A 22698-nucleotide genomic window follows, 5' to 3' on the forward strand; every position below is an offset into this window, starting at 1 on the left:
TATATTGTTTGAAAGTCCCTTAAACAGACCCTTGTACTTTATTTATTTTTATATATAAACATATACATTATACAATTAAGATTTACTCTATATAATCAACTCATTACACTCAAATACTATCCCACTGCTGGGCACAGGTTTCCTCTCAGAAAGAGCAGGATTAGACTATAGTCAACAAGTGCGAATTGGTAGACATTATATACCTTTGAAAAGCAGTGATAGCCTAGTGGTTAAGAAACTTGACCTCTCGATCAATGGGTCCGAGGTTCAAATCCCAGGTACACACCTCCGATTTTTCAAAATTATGTGCATATTAGAAATTAATGATCACTTACTTAAACGGTGAAGGAAAACATCGTGAGTAAACTTGCATACCTGTGAGATTTATAACAAAAAATCTCAAAGGTATGTGAAGTCTACCAATACGCACTTGGCCAGCGCGGTGGACTATGGTCTAATCCTTCTCATTATGAGAGGAGACCCGTGCCCAGCAGTGGAACATTAATGGGTTGATGATGATGATGATATACCTTTGAAAAAACGAGCCTACGTCATTGTCCATCACAATATATCACATCTACAATGACTTATAATCAGTCAAACCACCATTTCATAACCTACTCCTTACACAAATACCACAGTAACCGTACAATGTCTAACAGGCAGTTAGCAAAGTTCGATAGAGAAAGTGCATTAAAATCTAATATCTATCTGGCATATTGATCACGATCTGTCTCGCTCGGAACACTAGTCGATAATAATTGGCAGAACAATTATAAACACCTACATCGGAACAAATTGCGGTACGTACATAAATAACAAGAGTACTGTAGGGAAATAAAGGTGTTTTACAAATTGATTAATATTGAAATAAAGTTTTGTTTTAAATTTAGAACAAATACATAGGAACAAAGAATAGAACAAAATTCAAAATTAGGTTCATTGAATTTTTTACGACACTAAACCTATATTTTAACCCGACTGTCAAGGAAGGGTTATGTTTTTTATATTATTGGAGTAACTCACGAGAATGCAGGCCACTTGATGGTAGGCTTACCGCCCATGGAAATTTGTAATCAACCCCAGATAAGATTAGATATTCCTAATGAGGTTGGGCACAGATGCACCGCTACTCCTGAGGAATAAGTTATAATGCCTCCGAAAAGTATGTCTCCCTTAACACACCCTTGAAACCAGAACACGGCAGCGCTTAACACTGCTGTTATATACAGGAATATGTCTGGTCTCTCAGAATACTAAGACAAATTGTTTCCAGAACAATTGTTGTCAGAACAATTTGTTATATAAAACGGGAACAAATTGCAATAATAACAATTGATTTTACTATATAATAGTGCCTATGGGTAGAATGGCAGGTATACTAAGCCATTTCTAGGTTAAATACTGAAAAAGACATCAAAATCGAAATACAAGATTTACCACAAAATAAACACAATAACATTACGAATCAAAATTACATGAAAAGAACATTAAATACCTTTCAATAGAGAAAGTTCTTTAGGTACAAATAATGTCGAGACCTTTTATTGATCACGACACGTAGAAACAATATACGATTACAAGATAGGCATGTAGAAACTTAAAAGCAGTGACAGCCTAGTGGTTAAGAAACGCGGCCTCTTGATCGAGGGGTCTGAGGTTCACATCCCAAGTACGCACCACTGATTTTTCAAAGTTATGTGCGTATAAGTTAATTATTGCTTAAACGGTGAAGGAAAACCTTCATACCTGAGAATTCTTAAAAAAAAATTTCAAAGGTATGTGAAGTCTGCCAATTCGCACTTGGCCAGCGCGGTGGACTATGCCCTTAGCCCTCTTCTTCTGAGAGGAAACCTGTGCCCAGCAGTGGGACAGTAATGGGTTGATGATGATGATGTGTTAGAACAGTCTAGTGGTAGCAACTCGGGCGGTCTAAGGTTGAAATCCTAGGCTCGTTACGTGTACATTAAAATTACTTACCATGAGGAAACCTCGTAAAACATCGTGACTTGTGCAAATCGAACTTTTATTACGTTTTGGCGATTTACTACGTACGGTCGCGATTTCAAAAAAGCGCGCTTTGTTACAAATGTTACAATTGACTATTTAATTTTTTAAAACTCATAATGCGAAATTTTAGTTCCGATACGGTCCACGGTGCCGCTGTATGAGCGAATTCGTAAACGTGGATCCTACCACCTACCACCATCTTTTAAAAACCATCATAGTTCAGGAAAGTTTTGTTTCAATATTGCATCAACATCATTTTGTTTCGTACCACGAATTCCTTAAAACAGTTCGGGGGTACGAAGTTCCAATATATGATTAAAATAATATTGTTTTAAGAGATTGTAGTAACCCTCCAGGAGTAAGAAATATAACCAAATCGTTGATCGCTGCAACTAAAAATTCTGCTAGAACCCTGTCTATAACTGTATCGTACATTCTAAAAACCTGTAACAGGCATTGTTGTACAAGGTATTTATTATCTCTAATAGGTAACTGTCCTGCTGTACCCACGTTTAAATAACTGACACATTCAGTGTTCGAAATGTATAGACACTTTCTAATAGTGAAAGAATTATTAATATTGACTTACTTATGATTATACTATTTCTAGCGAACTAAAGTCAATTATTTGTTTCGTGAAGTTTCGTTTCGGTGGTAAGGAATAGATGAAGGCTGATTTGCATATTAGACGTCCTTTTAGTCCAGAAGTGTAAACGCATATGGGATCGGCTTCAGGTATTAAACCTGTATACATTGAAGGTGGTAAAGCCCTTTGTGGTTCGACTCCGGCAGCACCACCGCCACACCTATTTCTTCCTCATAACAGCGGTGTTAAACGCTGCTGTGATCTAGACTGAAGGTTATGGTAAGGCAGACATACTTTTCCGAGACGTTCCAGCTTAGTCGTCAGGGGTAGCGGCGCATCTGTGGCCGACCTCAGGTAGGAATAACTAATCCTATCTGGGGTTGCTTACAGATGTCCATGGGCGGCAGTAACCACTTACCATCAGGTGGACTGCATGCTCGTCTGCTACTCCTATATGGCAAAAAATAAGTTATAATAGATATATCCCTTATCTTTCACTACCTTTCTATAGTACATATATAAGGATATAGAAGTAATATCTATCGATTTTATTGATCATGACTCGCTGGAACAATACGCGACAACCGATCGACACTTAGTAGAACAAACCTCGGAAATTGATACAAGACTTACAGTAACCGCATTGATCTGACTTGTTCGGTCTAAACATTGACATGAAATATAATATTTAGTATATATTTATTGCTAAGGCCTAGGAAGAGAGAATTGTTAATTTTTTTTTATATATAATATAGGAGAGGCAGACGAGCATGCAGTCCACCTGACGGTAAGTGGCTACTGCTGCCCATGGACATCTGTAATGTTTTTGCATGAAAGGGACTGAAACCAACCAAAACGAATCAACAGTACAAAATTACATCATTGACTAGTTAGACACTTAAAACTATCCTTCTTCAGCTGTAAAAAACTAACTAAGTTACTAACTAGCAAACAAAGTAATACAATTTTTTAAGTAAATTTTTACCGACTTTTAACTATTGTGTTGAAGTGAAACTTCATATGTGTATGTAATTTGAATGACAATGCCATAATTTTACATTTCAATATGGTAGACAAACTGTCTGAAAGTATTTAACAGAAAAAATAAACACTGCATCATCAAATTTGTACACGCAATTAACGAAAGAAGATGAAGAAGACTGAATTTAAAAAATATATATATAAAACAATCGATAGTGCAAACGGTGACACTTTTACTAAGGTTTTTTTTCTCAGAGAGCTCAGACCCTCACTTATGTTCTCCCCAAGTTTGTCGTGGTACTTACGGGACACCCTGTGTATGATATATATATACAGTTTAATAACCTTTCAATAGAAAGCACCGTAATATTGAATTGCCATTTATCGATCACGACAATAGAAACACGATATGATAATTGCTTAGCGCTTAAAACCAGAATTGGTATTAATTACCTAAATGTGTTCCCTATCCCAACAGCGGAAGGTAATGTTATTCTCATTCTTTAGCGCTCTCTACGGTACAAACGGATTGACGGGTTAATATATGAGGTGTTGTCGGATTCGTCTAATTTTACAAATTGGACATTTTACAGAATTATTACGATTTTAATGTTTTTACCCGACTGCGGAGGGTAATGTTTCTCGAGCGTATGTATGATGTATTAATATGTATGTCTCATTCTTTGGCACGCCCTGCAGCCCATACGACTTGACGGATTTTAATATATGAGGTGTTGTCAGATTCGTCTTAATGGTAGGAGTTAAATAGGCTAATTTTACTAATGTCCAACATGTTACATAATTACTATGATTTAAATATGCAAACTAGCAGTGATAGCCAAGTGATTAAGAAACTTGGCCTCTCGATCGAAGGATGAGGTTCAAATCCCAGGCACGCACCTCTGATTTTTCAAAATTATGTGCGCATTAGAAATTAATTATCACTTGCTTAAACGGTGAAGGAAAATATCGTAAGGCAAGCTGTATTCCTGAAAAATTTAAAAAACAAATCTCAAAGGTATGTGAAGTCTACCAATACGCACTTGTCCAGCGCGGTGAACTATGACCTAATCGTTCTCAATCTGAGAGGAGACCCGTGCCCAGCATCTAGACAGTAATGGGATGATGATGGTGATGATGATGAAATGTGTTCCCTATCCCGACTGCGGAGGGTTTTAGAGCGTTTGTATGTCTTTTTCCTTGTCGCGCCCTACAGCCCATACGGCTTGACGGATTTTAACGTATGAGGTGTTGTCGGATCCGTTTTAATTGTAAGAGTAATATAGGCTATAATTTTAAGCAGTTCTGTTTTTTGTAAACTAAAATAATTACAAGTTGGTTACAGTTATTTAAGTTATAACTCGTTATACTAGAGCTCTTCTATAAATACAGAAATATTTCAACGAAGCATAAAGGTCTAAAAATACATTTAAAATGTTACTTGACCGGGGATCGAACCTGGTACCCTCATTATGCCAGAGCCAAGGTATAATATCTCCAGCGCTATCGTAATCGTGACAAATAAATACACTAAACAAATACAGTAGCTTTCCTATTTGTAAGACAGTTAGACGATCCGACATCTCAATCGTGATACAAGGTCGTGAGTTCATCTGCAACGCTCTACTTTACTCTACACGACACGACATCACGATATATTGCTTTGCAAGTCTCAACGAATACATTCGTGTTTTTGCTACTGAATGGGGTGAAAGGAGATGAACATTTTAAAATTACAATTGCAATAGATTACCGTGCTAAACCTTAACTATTTTACGTGCAAGTGTTTTTTTTTATTATAAAATAGGAGTAGCAGACGAGCATGTCCACCGGATGGTAAGTGGTTACAGCCGCCCATGGACATCTGTAATCAACCCCAGATTTATGGTTCGACTTCGGCATTACCATCGCTAGGCCAATTTCTGCCTAATAACAGCAGTGTTAAGCACTGCTGCGTTCTGGTCTGAAGGGAGACATACTTTGCCGAGGCGTTCCAGCTTAGTCCTCAGGGGTAGCGGCGCATCTGTGGTCGACCTCAGGTAGGAATCTAATCCTATCTAGGGTTGATTACAGGTGTACATGGGCGGCAGTAGCCACGTACCATCAGGTGGACTGCATGCTCGTCTGCTACTCCTATATTATAAAAAAATAAAGAAAAGTATACTTCTACACTAAACTATATCTGATTACAGATGTCCTTGGGCGGCAGTAGCCACTTACCATCAGGTGGACTGCATGCTCGTCTGCTACTCCTATATTATAAAAAAACCTACACTAAACTATAGTTAAACTAAACGTTAATTGTTTTCAATTGAACAATTTAACGGGCGATAGCGTAAACTACACTTGATTAGATAACAACTGGTACAATTAATTAAAACACGGAAACGTTAAAGAAAGCTGAATAAAGTAGAGCAACTGTTAAAGTAATTAATCAATCACCTTTAGTTGTGACTAAATTAGTGAGTAATATGCACCGTTAAGTTTTTGAAAAGATCGACACGGTGCTTGAAAAACGGTTTGATCAATGAGTTTTCTTTCAGAATAATTCTAAGACTTAGTAAAGGAGAATTACTAAGTTAGGAATTTTGTCACAGCTTAATGCTTGAAACTCGGCCTTTCAATTGAGAAGTTCAGGGTTCAATTCCCAGGCTAGCACCTCTGATTGTTCAATGTGATTTCCGTATTATAAAGTATATATGTATAGGTGAAAGAACTCATCGTGAGGAAACCTACCTAGAATGTTTAAAAAAGAAGTTTCAAAAGTATGTGAAGTCTACCATTTCGATCTTGGCCTACGCGGTGGACTATGGCCTAAACCCCACAGTAATGGGATAAAGATAAAAAATGTTGATGACCCGCGTGGCGGAGCTGTCAACATACCGGTCTGACGTGCAGAGGGTCCCGGGTTCGATCCCCGGCCAGACAGATATCTAAATGATGAATTTAGGTTTCTATTTCTGGGTCTGGGTGCTTGTGTATTTGTCTTTGTGTGTGTACATGGCACCCACGATACAGGGAATAATAACGGCAGTGTTAGGCGCTGCTGTGTTCCGGTTTGAAGGGTGTGGTAAGGGAGACAGACTTTTCGGAGGCGTTCCAGCTTAGTCCTCAGGGCTAGCGGCGCATCTGTGGCCGACCTCAGGTAGGAATATCTAATCCTATCTGGGGTTGATTACAGATGTCCATGGGCGGCAGTAGTCATTTACCATCAGGTGGACTGCATGCTCGTCTGCTATTCCTATATTAATAAAAAAAGGGAATCCTAGTGTGGGGCTGTGAGTGTAGAAAGCGTTATTATGTTAAACACAATAGACGTCAAAAAATTGTTCTTATGAAAAATCTTCGCACATGAATATTACACAAAAATACAGTTTACATTCGTTACTTCTAAAGTCATAAAATACAATGCAATACAATCTATATAGAACATATTAGTACCGAGAAAGCCTAGATAGTAAAGATGTCGTATAAGTTACTCTGTGATGTGGTTAGATATGGGTCTACATCCAGGTAGCATCCGTTAGCTAACGAGGATCAAGCTGCAAATCTGTCGTGTTACAGTTAACAAATATATCATACATAACATATAACAGAGAAATATGATACTCGTATAAATAACCTTATGAAGTGGTAGGTTAAGACATACAAAAATAATTTTGTAAAAAATCTACTTACTTTGAAGTTTTTTTCTTTTGTGTTTTGATGATTTTACGAATATTGTTTTTTTATCTGATAAATGGGTTGATAAAAGATGGTTATTGATAAAAGATAATCTTTTGAGATTCCCTTGCGAACTCACGCTATTTTCAACTATCGCAGCCAATAGACAGTCAGCTTAAGGAAGTATGATAGTGCGGTAAGAATCCCACATAACCCCATGTCGCTCCTACGGCACGGTACCTTTGAAGGTTTCCTCCTCGTTAACGAAAAAACGAACAGGCTGTCGCCCATAAGAGCTCTTGCTTACCTTTTTAATTTACTCTAAGTTAAACTCTAATTTAGACTTCTTCTTCTTAAGGTGCCTCTCCATACTATTTAAGGTTGACTATCAGCTTCTTGCTATCCTCCTTGCTTTTGGCTCTGCGAAATAGCTCAGCGGCGCTGGCTATTCCGGTCCACTCTCGGATGTTACGTAACCACGACTTCTTTCTCCTGCCAACCTTCTGTCTTCCAGCGGAAGACGGAAGCTTCCTTCTAATTTAGAACCAAACACTTTTCTTCAAATTATCAATACTCAATGTATTAAACTGTATTCACCGTTAAAACAATTAATTCAATTTAACGTATCTCCTAAATTCCGGCAAACTTTTCGCAAATCTTAAATCACCTACATAATAACAAACAAGATACTAAAACTCAAAATCACCGCGGAAGTGTAAACACGTTCAGTGGGAGTATCGATTGCAGTCAGTCAGTGGTGTAACGGTGTAAATTAGCGAGGATAACGTAATCACACCTACTCGGTCGTTGGAAACATCTTTTCGTGTACTTCAACTCCTTATAGTTTTGTTGTTGTATGAGTCTTGTTAACCGACTTCGGAAAAGTTCTGAGTTCGGCTGAATCTATTTTTTATCATTGAAAGTAGCAAGCGAGAGCACCAGATGGTAAGTGACTACTGCCGCTCATTGACATCTGTAATCAACCCCAGGTAGGATTAGATGTTCCTACCTGAGATCGGCCACAGATGCGCCGCTACCTCTGTGGACTAAGCTGGAATGCCTCGGAAAAGTGTATCTCCCTTACCATACCCTTGAAACCAGAACACAGCAGCGCTTACACTGCTTTTAAGAGGCAGAAAATAGGTGTAAGTAGGTAGATATACTCAATAATTTTATCTTTAATAAATCCGAATCCATATTCAGATCCAAAATATCATATCCATAACATCCCTAATTATGCCTACTTTGACAGTGACTGAAATATTTGAAGGAAAAACGCTTAAAAGTTTTTTAAAAGGTCCTCTATTATCTCTGAGGACTAAGTTGGAACGCCTCGTTTAAGTAGGATAACTATATGTCACTTTCCTACCACCTACTTTCTACGCTGTGTCGCTGTAACCACTATATCTTTGTGGTATTCCCGTATCAGGTCAACGTGTAGAGGGCGAGTATTTTCTCTTATCAGTGCTGTGTCAGTGAGTTTTTAGGACGTTCCGGGTTCGAATCCCAGTCAGACAAATATTTACATGTTGAGTTTTACTGAATGGTAAGCATTACTAAATAAATGCTATTACTCTTATTTTCCCCGGATAATTTAGATACGGAATTTTGAAAACAAAACCAAGAATAATCTCGCATATGACGGATAGAGGCTATGATCCCGGGATCCTGTCATTTTAATCATATTCCAGTTTTCAAATTTTTCACAAATTGTAGAGATCCCGGAATTTACGGGATTAAAGTTGTACAAAGTGTATTAAAGTTTTTATTACGTAAAATAGAACTATTTTAAAGTTAATTTCTTATTACTTAAAGTAATTATTTTTAGTGATATTTATTTTATTTCTCAATAATAACATAATTAAAAAGATTATCGTCAATAATAGGAAACTAAAAATGTTTTTTATTTATTTTAATTTTTCATTAGCTGTTTATAATATCGGGACTATTCCAGGATTTACAAATAATCCCGGGAAAAGGCGAAAAAGACAGTTGCGCTCAAAAGGGACAAATCTCGGATACTTCGAAAGTCCTAGTTTGCGTATACTATGTATATGCCTGTGTGTACTATGCCTGTAGTCGGATATTGAGGTCACATGTCTCTATTTCAGTCGCGCGTTTAACCGACTTTTGCGATATAATTGTAACAAACTTGCACTTACGTCTGTCAAAACATTTGTCGAAGTGGGTAGTCGATACCGAATTAGTAGGTGTTTAGGTAACGTCCATTCGTATCCTAACTGGTTGTTATGGGTCTTAAGGCTAATATGTTAGGTTCGATTCCTTCATTGTTTCATTTGTTCATTTATTTCTTACTTTCGTTTCGTCCATTTTGTTATTTTCGTTTCTTTCATTAATTTGCTTAATTCCCTTCTTTTCATTCAATTCGTTCATTCCGTTCATATCTTTCATTTCATTTCATTATTCCATTTTATTAATTCCGTTCATTCCATTCAGTTACGCAGACGCGGACATAAAAACGCACGACAGAATAATTTGCATGTTTATTAATTTCTTAAAAAACTTGCACTTACGTCTGTTATGTCATAACATAATTATGTATGTTTCACAAAAGCGTTTCGATGCGGGTGGTCAATACCGAATTAGTAGGCGTACGGAACTGGTTGTGGTCCGTTCAACCGATTTGATCGGTGTCTTTCGTGTCAAAACCGTGTCAAATTGATTGTGTTAAATCTTTGTGTGATGATGATTAGATTTGGCTGATTGTTTATCTTATGGGTGTAAAGGCTTATGGCTAATGTGTTACGTACCATTTCCAATCGATTTATTTCATTTATTAAGCCTGATATTTTTGTTCATTTCATGCGTCTCAATTATTTCATTAAATTCGTTCATTTTAATTATTTCATTCACTTAGTTAATTTCGTTAATTTTATTTATTTTCATTATTTCATTTATTTTGTTCATCTCATCCACTTTATTCGTTTCGTTTATTGTTTTTTTTGTTTAGCAAGTTACATACAGCCAATATATTAGTCCAATTGAACTTATGCGAGCACATCTCCAAATTCATTTTCTGTTCTTACTAATACGAGTATCTTCTAATGTGTCATGACGTATGCACATCGCTGTTCATTGAAGCCATAGCATGCATGCATCTGCATGCATTATGCATGCTTCTGTGCTTCGGTGATAACTTTAAACCGTTGTTATCATTACACATTTAACGTTAAACCTTGTAGAAATATCTACTTCATAAAATGAAACTAATTACAAAAAAAACCTGGTTCTAAATGGATTAGGCACTATAATATTAACCAGTTGGTGTGGTAAGGGAGACATACTTTTCCGAGGCGTTCCAGCTTAGTCCTCGGCGGTAGAGGCGATCTGTGGCCGACCTCAGGTAGGAATATCTAATCCTATCTGGGGTTGATTACAGGCGTCCATGGGCGGCAGTAGCCACTTACCATCAGGTGGACTGCATGCTCGTCTGCTACTCCTATATTATATAAAAAATAGCTCTGTCCTTTACAGAATATTTGTCTATGTAGTAATATGTAAGTAAAATGGAAAATGTTCATGAGTGAATCAATGCACACGTGCGGGTCTCTCACTTATTCGAGTCGTTTAGTGGGCACATAACCCATCTATAGTATAAAATATCAATGATCGGACGTTCAAACAAGACTTTCAATAAATATAAGATTAAACTTTTATAAGGTCACCGTTTTAGAAAACTGTATATGAGTAATCTAGATCTCAAAGTTCTCACAATAATCTCATGTCTCTAAATCTACTGCAATTAAAAACTTGACAGATTTTGTCAAGACATTTGACATTTGTCATGTCACTTTTTGCTTCAACGGCACAGATTAGGCTTTTTGTGTGGTCTAGATGTCCTAAAAGCTAGTCTAGATACCGTATAAAAATGTATGAGCCTGTCCGAACGAGAACCTTGTTTGAATCATACTTTCATATACTAACGGTTGGAACGGGTTTGCTTGTTGCCTCTTTTAATAATGTTTCGGACGATTTGAGATATTTAATTGTTTAAGTCCGCGTTTCCCAACCTGTGGGCCGCGGACCCCTGGGGGTCTGCGAGTATGTGTATGGGGGTCCGCGGTGTCATCTCCGGACCATACATAAATCGCTCATTAAACGCAAAAGGGCCACAAAACGAAATCAGCAAACCAGTTATTATAAAAATGTGATCTTAGCACACGGTATTTTAAAAAATTAAAAAAGATGTATCCAATCATGCATAACACTATTATTAATCTATAAAAAAAAAGAAAATATACATAAATTGGTTTTTCAACTTTTGTTTTGGCTCTCCTGTAATAAATGATATTTGGGATTGGGCTTTTTCGCTGTTTATTTTATTAAGGGAGTCCGTGAAAACTGTGCTTGACTTCTTAAGGGTCCGTGGACTGAAAAAGGCTGGGAAGCGCTGGTTTAAGTTAATACCTCTAAAGTTTACTAACTTTAAGTGGGAGTTCTATTCAAATCGGTTCATTAAAATTAGTCCGAAAAAGACAAATATTTATTTTTAACAAAATAAATTGGACACCTATTTTAGGTCTGCTCCATATGTGTTTTTGAGAACCTATATACCTCTGAGAACCAAGTTGGACTTTGAACTAAATACTTTTTTTTTATATTTAACCAACGATAAGGCAGACGGGCTACCTGATGGAAAGTTACCGTCGCCTATGGACATTTGCAACACCAGAGGTATCGCCAATGCATCGCCGACTTTGAAGGAGAGTTCTTTTTACACTCTTGAAGAGCCCCATGTCATAGTCCTGAGGGAATACCTCAGGAGGAAGTTCTTATAACTTCCGTCCCTTACTAAAATTTTTAGACTGGAACACAACTTTGTTTAAACCTGTTGTTAAGGCGGGTTTTAGCTGACGTCAACCCCGCGATTCGTCGGTCGATCTAACTCACGGTGAAAAAAAATTTTTTTGACTTTTTTTTGACAATAAACTAAAAAATGAAAAATACATAGTTAAACAAAAACAAAAACTCGCTTTTAAATCAGAATGTTACTTTTGACGAAAAATTATAAAAATAAAATATAATTAATATAAAAATAATTCATTTAATAAATTTTACCATTACAGTATTAATAAATAATAGTTAATTAAAAAAATACCACCCATGTTCTACCTATACCCCTGGTGGGACTCGAACCCACAATCCCCGGCTTAGGAGGCCGATGCCTTATCCATTAGGCCACAGGGGCTATAATAACGGTGACGAAATAATACATAGTATTTTACTAATCGTTAGTAGTGTTAACAGACTGTTACTATTTTTATATATTCTAACATAATTTTATTACTAATGACGTCGAATAATATTTATAATTATTATTTATGTCATGTTTAATACCAAGATTCACAAATTCTATATGAATCTTTTAGTTAACATATTGTTTCTTTTGTTCTTGTTGTAAAAATACTTTTACATTTTGATCTCTTTTCTAAATTGAACAGTTAAAACAAAAAAGTAAGGTAAAGTAAACATTAAGGTAACTAGTAAGTTATTTAAAAAAGTAAAAAAAAATCAGACAAGTAGTAAGATTTTTTTGTTTTTTTTTATACGCGTAAAAAATACACCCCTATCACTCCCATAGTTAAGACAACGACACCTTATATTACTTATGTTAAAATCCGTATAGCCATTTAAGCTGTATGGCATATCAAAAAAAGATATATACAATATATACAAATTACAAACATACATACGTCCAAAAAATCATTTCTACTACTCTCCTCACTCGAGTAAAAATAATGGTACATTCCAATTACATTCCAATAGATTTCCAGTTACGAAACAAACAAACCGCGGTACATTCCAATTTCAAACATTAAGTGCCGTTTAACAAACATTTTACATTAATATATGATACGCATAATTATTCATTATTTATTGACTGTTAAGGCGATGTTCAACCCAATTCATTAAGCTAGTGGTCGCCCAGAGATCGAAATTCGACCATAATTATATAAAGAATGTTATCAAAATAAACATATTAAACAAAACAGCCATTGATAAAAGAGTATTTATATGAAAGCTAAATATAGTTCACGCCAAACTGTTAGTCCGCTCTGCAGTTGTTGCGAGCAGGTGTAATACAATTTGCTATGGCGACGCGATTCATTTCTCTATTCAGAGCGGACTAGCGATTTTACGCGGACTATACCTTCGCTTATTTTGCATTATATAGGTTGTATATAAGTTTAATGTTTTTTTCATGATAAAATATAATAATGTCAATGTGGCATTTTATAGGAGAAATTTTGATTTCATAGTTTGTGAATTGTATGTGTTTGTGTCAAATGCGTGGTAGTATGTACCTAATGTTTTTTTATTGACTTAATGTACTTTCTTTGTATTATTTTAAAGAAATATTAGGCTTCTGCGCTTCTTCTCTATATAAACTGTAAGTGTGGCAAATTTCGTACTCGCCTGTCCGCGTAATTTTCATAAAAAGGGGTTCAAAGTTTTTGCTTCACGTATTAATATATATCCTAGTTTCAAACATTAAGTGTCGTTTAACAAACATTACATTAACATATGATACGCATAATTATTCATTATTTATTGACAGTTAAGGCGATGCTCGACCCAATTCATTAATTTACCGTTTATATATATGTTTGCTAATGTTTAGCATAATATGCATATTAATTTTAATCAATACATAAATTTGTCATATTGGGTATTGGTACTAATTGCATTATAATATATAAACATTTATAATAATTTCTAAGCTTAGTAGCGGACTTTATTTACTATTACAATAGAGTTAGAGATTATATAATAGAGTAGAGGTAGAGAATTATAATAGAGATTTAAGTGGTTCATCTCCGGAGGCACCACCGTCACACCTTTACCTAATAACAGTAATGTTAAACGCTATTGTGTTCTGTATACTTATACAAGGCGATTCAACGTCCTCGGGAGTAGTAACGAAGACACGACCAATCTCAGTTTGGACCCTTATCTTATCTGGGATCGATTACAGATGTCCATGGGTGGCAGCAGCCACTTATTATCCGATGCACTGCATGCTCGTTTGCTACTGCTATATTATATAAAATATATTAAAGTACAATTACAAAATATAATTTTCAATACACTGGCAACAGTAGGTATAATATAAGTATATGCGTATATTTATGTTCTACCTCATCATCATCAACCCATTACAGTCCCACTGCTGGGCACGGGTCTCCTCCCAGAATGAGAAGGATTATGCCATAATCCACCGCGCTGGCCAAGTGCGTATTGGTAGACTTCACATACCTTTGAGATTTTTTTTTATAAATCTCTCAGGTATGCAGTTTTACTCACGATGTTTTCCTTCACCGTTTAAGCAAGTGTTAATTAATTTCTAATACGCACATTTTTGAAAATCAGAGGTGCCTTTGATTTGAACCTCGGACCCCTCGATCGAGAGGCCGAGTTTCTTAACCACTAGGCTGTCACTGCTTGCATAAAAAATATAGAAAATAGTAAATACACTATTTTAAAAATAATAAATAACGTTAAGTATAAACTTCTCCTTAATAATGATAGTTTAGTTAACGAGCGACGCACGTACGTGAAATATTAATTGATTTGAACCCGCGCCGGTGATAGTTTAACTACATACTTCATTATAGCGCTGTTTGACCCGCTCATAACGGATTTATATAGAGCTGAATATACCCTATGATTTACACAAGCCTTTAAAAAATATTTTGTAATCTTGAGATGCAAATAAACCTGTTATAATATAATAGCTAATTAACTTACGCGCTACAAGCTTATAAAATAATTTATTATAACACAATGTTATTACAAATATTTATGAATTGTATAAAATCTTATTTTTTATTTTAGTGCAAATAAAACTTATTTTTGTTTTTTTTTTTAAGAAGTTTATTTTACCTTTTACAGAAAATTATTATCGTGCAGCGCACCTAATAGTAACTAATCATTGCCATCATACCAGTAATTAACCCCCAATTAGGATTGGTGTCTTTTCTGAAGTCGCCTACATTTTTTACAAGATTGAAGTAGCAAACAGCAAGAATCTGATAATAAGTGATAATTCTCATAAACATCCACAAACAACTCCAAATACAACAGACCCAGGCCGTGTTACCTGCAGCTGATTACGGAGGCGTTGACATTCCTGAGGACCTGCTAGCGAAACGCATCTACTTCACATAGAAATTGAGGCGGTAATATCTCCCCGAACGAACCGCACTGATTTAATCATTGCATGCAGTGTTTGCCTACACGTGGTTGTGCATTTAGCTATATTATAGGTTATGTTGTAAGAAGTTAATGTAAGAATGTAACAATTGTTGGTAAACCAAATAAATAAATAAATACAACTTTTCAAATTTATACAAATAGAACTTTTATAACAATTCTCTAAAGGTGGTACAGCTCTGTATAATTCCAACATATCCACAGACAGTTTGATGGTCCTAATGTTATTATGTCGTGAGTACAAAGCACCGTATAATCTTAGTATTGGTACATCGATAAACTCTGTGGTTCGTCTGCGATACCATCGTGAACGCCACGCCTTCCTCAACATTACTGTCCCACTGCTGGACACAGGGCTCTAGTATAGTGGACTATGAACTTTTTTTTGTTAACGAGGGGGAAACCTTCAAAAGGTACCCGGTGCCGTAGGAGCGACACGGGGTTACGTGGGATTCTTACCGCACTAAACCCCCCCCCCCCCATGACCGTCCTCAACGCAGCGTTGAAGACTCCGGGATCGCCAAAGGAACGCAACCGGAGTCCTTTAAGCATCTTGCCCCGTCGGGTTCTACCCTGGTGAGTATAAGACTCGCCAGACCTAATGTGTACGACGGTATGCGGCCACACATACCGCCTTTCCCGGGGTCGCGACCCCAGTAGCCCCTTTTTAGTCGCCTCTTACAACTGGCAGGGAATACCGTAGTCCTATTCTGGGCCCGGAACTACAGGGACATGTAGACTATGACCTAAGCCAAACCTAAGCCGAACTTTTTACACCCTTAAGGACTTGTTTCCTCTCCGAACTCCTCGTGATGTTTCCCTTCTTCGTTTAAGCAAGTGATAAATTTTCACATAATTTGGAATTATATGCCGTACAACAACAGCGGTAAGCGGTAGTATATTTTAGTTTTAAGGGTTTGGTTAATAAAGAAACTTGTACGAGGCGCTCCAACTTAGTTCTTTGATGTAGCAATCTGCGGCCATACCAAATTTAAGCTATTATCCTATCTGAGGTTGATGTAGATCCTTCAACGGCAGTAACTACGTACCACGATGGAGACAGCATGCAATTTTTTGTTTTATAATATAGGAATAGCAGACGAGCATGCAGTCCACCTGATGGTAAGTGGCTACTACCGCCCATGGACATCTGTAATCAACCCCAGGTGGGATGAGATATTCCCACCTGAGGTCGGCCACAGATGCGCCGCTACCCCTGAGGACTAAGCTGGAACGCCTTGGAAAAGTATGTCTCCCTTACCACACCCTTCAAAACGGAACACAGCAGTGCCTAACACTGCTGTTATTAGGCAGAAATAGGTGTGGCGGTGGTGCCGCCGGAGTCGAACCACAAAGGGTTCTACCACCTTCAAAATACATGCAATACTATACATGGTTACTGCTTCTGTATTTAAAAACAACTAATTGATATTTATACGAAGACAACAGTGTTTTTCTTTTCTTATAATAACTAATAGTAAGTCCAATATTAATAGATTACTAATAATCTAGGGCTAAAAACAGAAATGTGCAAGTGATGCGTAATACACTTGCTGACAGACCAGAAAACATGTTTGTCAACTTGTTGGCCGATCAACAAATATAGAATGGTTGGTACTGACATGTGATAAAATGTGCTGTGTCCGATAAAATTGCTGAAAAAAATTGTTTTAATAACAATATTTGTTAAAATGTTAGTGTTAATGTTCATCGCAGAAATGTATTTCTTTATAATTGCAATAAGCGACTAACGGTCATTTATTAATCATTAAACAATCTATAATCATAATCAATTTATGCAATGCCTACCAAATAAAGAAATTTGAAAGAGGGCTGGGCGCACTGTATGCACCGTTTTATATAACCGTATTCCCCCAAACCTCAAAATGTGACAAAACCCTCATCAAGATCCAAAAGTATTTTAACCCAAAAACTCTACCAACTTATTTTTTCCTTGTTCTCTGTTGACAATATTAATAAAACTGCAAAGATTCGCCTTCAATCAGATAACGTTACGCGAGCCGTCACTAATCTGGTCCCATCTTTATCATGCGTCAGTGGCAGATAAATGAGAAATGATATCCAGGGTAAAGTAATTGCGTTTTGCAAAGTTATTTTATAAAGAGATTATAGGGCTATAGAGCATTGTTAAGGTTTTCATACAAGAACATAACGCTGATCCTCCTTCACACTAATTCACAATTGGAGACCTATCTTGGACCGATTGACATTCGTGGATAACCTTTATGCGCTTAGTCCAATCTATTGGTTCAATGTTTTTGTTTTTTCGAGATCTAATACGTATGCGCAAAGTCTGCCAAAATTATTTCAAATTGCAATCGGAGGGTTCCGTGCTAACGCTGAAAAATACTAGTGTCTTAATGAGACCCGCTTTATTTTTATTTTTTTATTTTCAGTGTTTTTTATATTACCCGTCTTAGAAACAGAGGAGCATAGTATAATACACTGTGTTTTTTTTATAATACAAGAATAACAAGCATGCAATCTACTTGATGGTAAGGTAATGGTTTCTACCTGAGGTCTGCCACAGATGCGCCGCTACCCCTGAGGACTAAGCTGGAACGCATCGGAAAAGTATGACTTCGTTACCACATACTTCAAACCAGAACACAGCAGCACTTAACGCTGCCTTTATGATGCAGGAATACATATGGCGGTGGTGCCGCCGGAGTCGAACCACAAAGGGTTCTATCACCTTTAAAACCACATGTTTATTTTCATATGTCTATTACGGTTCAAGTGATAGAGCCTTGTGTCAAACGGACAGACAGACAAACAGCGCAGGCTAAATGACAGAACCGCGTTTTTGCATCTTCATACGGAACCCTAAAAAAACAAAATCCCATACAGCAATATTTAATCCAGATTGCATTTTAATCCGACTGTGCAAACATCACAATGGATTAAATGCGAGCTCACATCTACATGAAATAATTTGTTTTGGATAATCTGATTCGAATGCATTTATAAAATGCATGCATTACCTGATGACTTAGTGAAAAATAAAAATAAACACTTGACACCTACGATATCTCTGCACATTAAAATGTTTCATATTTATAGATATTTAAATGTGTCTGTTTGTGATTTAAAGGTGGTAAAACCCTTTGTGGTTCGACTCCGGCGGCACCACCGCCACACCTATTTCTACCTAATAACAGCAGTGTTAGGCGCTAAATAAATAATTATTTCAAATATTTTAGGGACATTTTAGCACGGAGACGTGGCAAAACTTTTTTACGCAACAAGTTTGGAGTGAGTAATCTTTAATAATCTATGATCTAAACAAACACAAGTACTGAGAATGCATTCAAAATGCATTATTAAATGTGTGCCTAATCGGGAATAAAATGTAAGACCTTTTGCACAACTGGAATACTGGCCATTTAGTCATAACGAAAATGCCAGCCATATTCATAATAAAAGGAAAATATTTAATATTAAATTATTCTCATCACGTCTAGAAAGTAGAAATCAACTCTGGCATTCAAAAATCAAAGTTCAGGCAAACAGATTAAATAAGCCGTTCCTAGTCATGTAATGTCAATATTATTTTGTATCTGTGTAATAACGTTCCATATTCAATAATTGAAGGACCATATTTTTTCGTAACGAGCCAGTGCGATCATAACACCACTCGAAAAGGTTTGTTTGGTTGTTGTATCGCGTGCGATAAACTATATGCGAAGAATATATAATAAACTAGCTGACCCGGCAAACGTTGAGTTGCCATATAAATAAAAAAAAATGTTAAGGGTCAATAACCCTTATCACTTACGGGTTTAAAAAATAGATAGAATATTTGAAACTGCGATGGTAGCGAAGTCTGTCAAATCCAATGTGAAACATTCCAAAATCAACAACTACTTACGAATTAAAAATTAATTAAAAAAAACTTTTTCCCACGGACTAAATTGTGAATCTAAACCATTCTCAAGTCCCCTTGAACACACACGATAAATTTCATCAAAATCAGTCCAGTCGTTTAGTCCTCCTAAAGTTTAGTTTAGTTCAGTGACATACACACGCACATAAGAAATATATATATAAAGATTTAAAATATTGGTAATATATTCTATGAAAAAATATAATCCGATTGTATAGTGTTCATTCGTGTCGTTGTCCCAGTCAACATATTTCTGTCCCACTGCTGGGGACGAATCTTTTCTCAGAGAGGCGTTAGGTCATATTGTCATGCTGGCCAAGTGCATTTTTGTAGACTTGACAACACCTTAGTGAAGGTTTTTAGGTACTATCACGTATTTGGGTTTGTTCAGGGTGCTTTTCTTTGGCATTTAAACAAGTGATAAATAATTTATCATAATAACTTTTAAAAATCAGAGGAAAAACATGCCTGAGGCTCGAACTTCGGACCCAATATCTATCGGCTATCGGAAACCCTATTGACAATTTTCAACCTAACTCTATGATTTTGTTCAAACATTACAATTTATTTATGACAGTAGCCTTTTCAATACCGCTATTTTAATCCATATTACGTTTTTGACACTTTTCCTCGCTTACACGTATCGCTCACAGTCGAACAGCTCCCCAATGCCGCTTAATAGCATTTTCGTGTACATTGAAATAAATGCGCACTGACCTTCAGTGTCAGTGAATTCTTTATTACTGGTGTAAACTCCATGTTCTACAACCCATGATAAGGGAACATGGGGCAATGGCATGAACTTGAACAGACCAAAATGTTTGCGGCAACGGTACGTACAGTCAGCTTCGATAGTTGATGAAGGACGGCGGTATGTGTGGCCGCATGCCGTTGTACACCAGAGGATGTGGCGAGCTTATGCTCACCTGGGAGGAGCCCGGGCAACGCGCTTAGAGGACTCCAGTTGCGTTCCCTGGAGATCCCGGAGTCCTCAACGCAGCGCCGAGGACGGCCACCGGGGGGTTTAGTGCGGTAAGAATCCCACATAACCCCGTGTCGCTCCCAGGGCATAGGGTACCTTTTGAAGGTTTCCCACTCGTAAACAATAAAAAAGTAGATGAACAGATTAAGGTTTGCCTATACATCCAAGTGTTCGTAAATAGGTAGCCCTATCATCATAATTAGATGGACGTAAAGCGTCAAATCTGAGCACCGATTTGTATAAAATGGGTAACGTCACTTTTTTATACTAGCTGACCCGACAAACGTTGTGTTGCCATATAAATAAAAAAATGTTAAAGGTAAACAACCTTTATCACTTAGGGGTATGAAAAATAGATAGTAGCCGATTCTCAGACCTACTGAATGCATGTAAAATTTCGTGAAAATCAGTAAAGCCGATTCGGAGGAGTACGGTAACTAACATTGACACGAGAATTTTATCTATAAGATTATTATGTCATTGTTCAGCTACTTTTGACACTGTAGTGTTCATCTATTTTTGAAACTTTATGACGTTCATCTAATTATGGTGCTAGTTGTGTTTAGCTACTTATGAACGAGTATAGTTATTTTTGAAACCTTAATATGTTTATCTACTTTTGGAGCTGACTGTACAGTGTACGTGTACGCTCTGCTTCTTAGAATCTATGGCCGCCTGGTAGTTTGACTTAGTACTTCCGGATTCTAACTGGATTTAGAAGGATTTATTTGAATCCAAACAAGAGTTGAAATTTGAAGGTAGACCGTTTTAAGATTCTACTCCGAAGGCACTACCTCTGTGCCAATTTTTGTCTAATAACATCAGTGTTAAACGTTGCTGTGTTTCGGTTTGAAGCGTCTGGTAAGGGAGACATACTTATTCGAGCCTTTTCATCCCAGTCCTCTATCTTATATACCTTTTTTGTAATATAAGTGTAGCAGACGAGCATGCAGTCCACCTGATGGTAAGTGGCTACTGCCGCCCATGGACATTTGTAATTAACCCCAGGTAGGATTAGATTAGGTAGGATAGGATTTTTTCTACCCGAGGTCGGCCACAGATGCGCCGCTACCCCTGAGGACTAAGCTGGAACGCCTCCGAAAAGTTTGTCTCCCTTACCACACCCTTCAAACCGGAACACAGCAGCGCCTAACACTGCTGTTATTAGGTAGAAATAGGTGTGGCGGTGGTGCCGCCGGAGTCGAACCACGAAGGGTTCTACCACCTTCAACCATCATATATACCTAAAAAGGATCGAAAAAAATCTTGAAGTTATATCAATTCTGTATCCCAAATCAGTGTATTGCCAATATCACTACCAGTATCAGATATATCGTATTAAGGTAGCCGTAATAGATAATATTATATCGCTTCCTTCAACTAGATGTCGTATACCTAAAATATTAGCCATCAGAAATAGTGTTGTCCTATATTCGTAAAGAAAACGAGAAATCTATGAAATCCAGTCACAACACTCGTAACACGCTAACAAATGGCTAATAAACTAGCAAACACTTTCGGTTAAGCTAGACATAATACTCGATTTCTAAAACAGAAGCTAGGAGTGACCATGCCTGCCAAAGGGATCCGGGTTCGATTCCTGCCAAGATAAATCTTTGCTAATATTATAAATCCGAAAGTAACTCTGTCTGTCTGTCTGTCTGTCTGGTTGTCTCTTCTTCACGCCTAAACCACTGAACCGATTTTAATGAAATTTTGTTCAAAGATAGTCTGAGACCCGAGAAAGGACATAGGATAGTTTTTATCTCGGAAATCCCACGGGAACTAGGGGTGGCGATCTAAGATCGATTAATCGGAGAGTCGATCTTTTAGACCCAAAACATCGATTATTTTAATCGATATTAGTAAGGATTGAATCGTAAACTATGCATTTGATCAAGTGATGATCTTTAGCAAAGTTGAATTTTCAGTTTTATGTATGTTAGTATGTTATATTGCCCTGCCACGAAGGGTTCTACCCTTAAATGTCTAAATATATAGATGTCACCACATTAATGTACTGAATGACCAAACTCATAACTCAGCGTAATACACGACCACTGCTAATTCATAGGTTTAAAATAGTTGTCCTATATTCTAGCCAATGGAAATGTGAAATGTGCAAACCGTACCGTCTCGTAATACTAACAAATGAGTAATAAACCCACAATACTGTAGTTAAATCCGACCTACTGACTTTACAGGATTAGAAAGTACGAAATAATTGTGGATATAGATAAAATACTCGTAAATAGCAAAAAAACAAAGCATTTTTTTATTAACTGATACAAAAGACTTTGTAACAAAAATGGAATCGACAACAAAGTAAAAATA

The 22698-nt window shown here is 36.8% G+C and overlaps 1 protein-coding gene and 1 non-coding gene across 3 annotated transcripts in view; one reads left to right on the top strand and one right to left on the bottom strand.

The window, feature by feature from the left end:
- Wnt2 (Wnt oncogene analog 2) overlaps window positions 1-22698 on the top strand; it is a 120621-nt gene that overhangs the window by 23781 nt on the left and 74142 nt on the right. The gene's annotated exons all lie outside the window — the stretch shown is intronic.
- Window positions 12377-12449, bottom strand: TRNAR-CCU (transfer RNA arginine (anticodon CCU)). Its single transcript has one exon. It is a non-coding gene; the product is annotated as a tRNA-Arg (tRNA).

The sequence above is a fragment of the Epargyreus clarus genome, unplaced genomic scaffold, assembly GCF_041222505.1.
Source record: "Epargyreus clarus isolate Ecla_fem2 unplaced genomic scaffold, WU_Ecla_fem_2.2 ptg000032l, whole genome shotgun sequence".
NCBI classification, from domain to species: domain Eukaryota; kingdom Metazoa; phylum Arthropoda; class Insecta; order Lepidoptera; family Hesperiidae; genus Epargyreus; species Epargyreus clarus.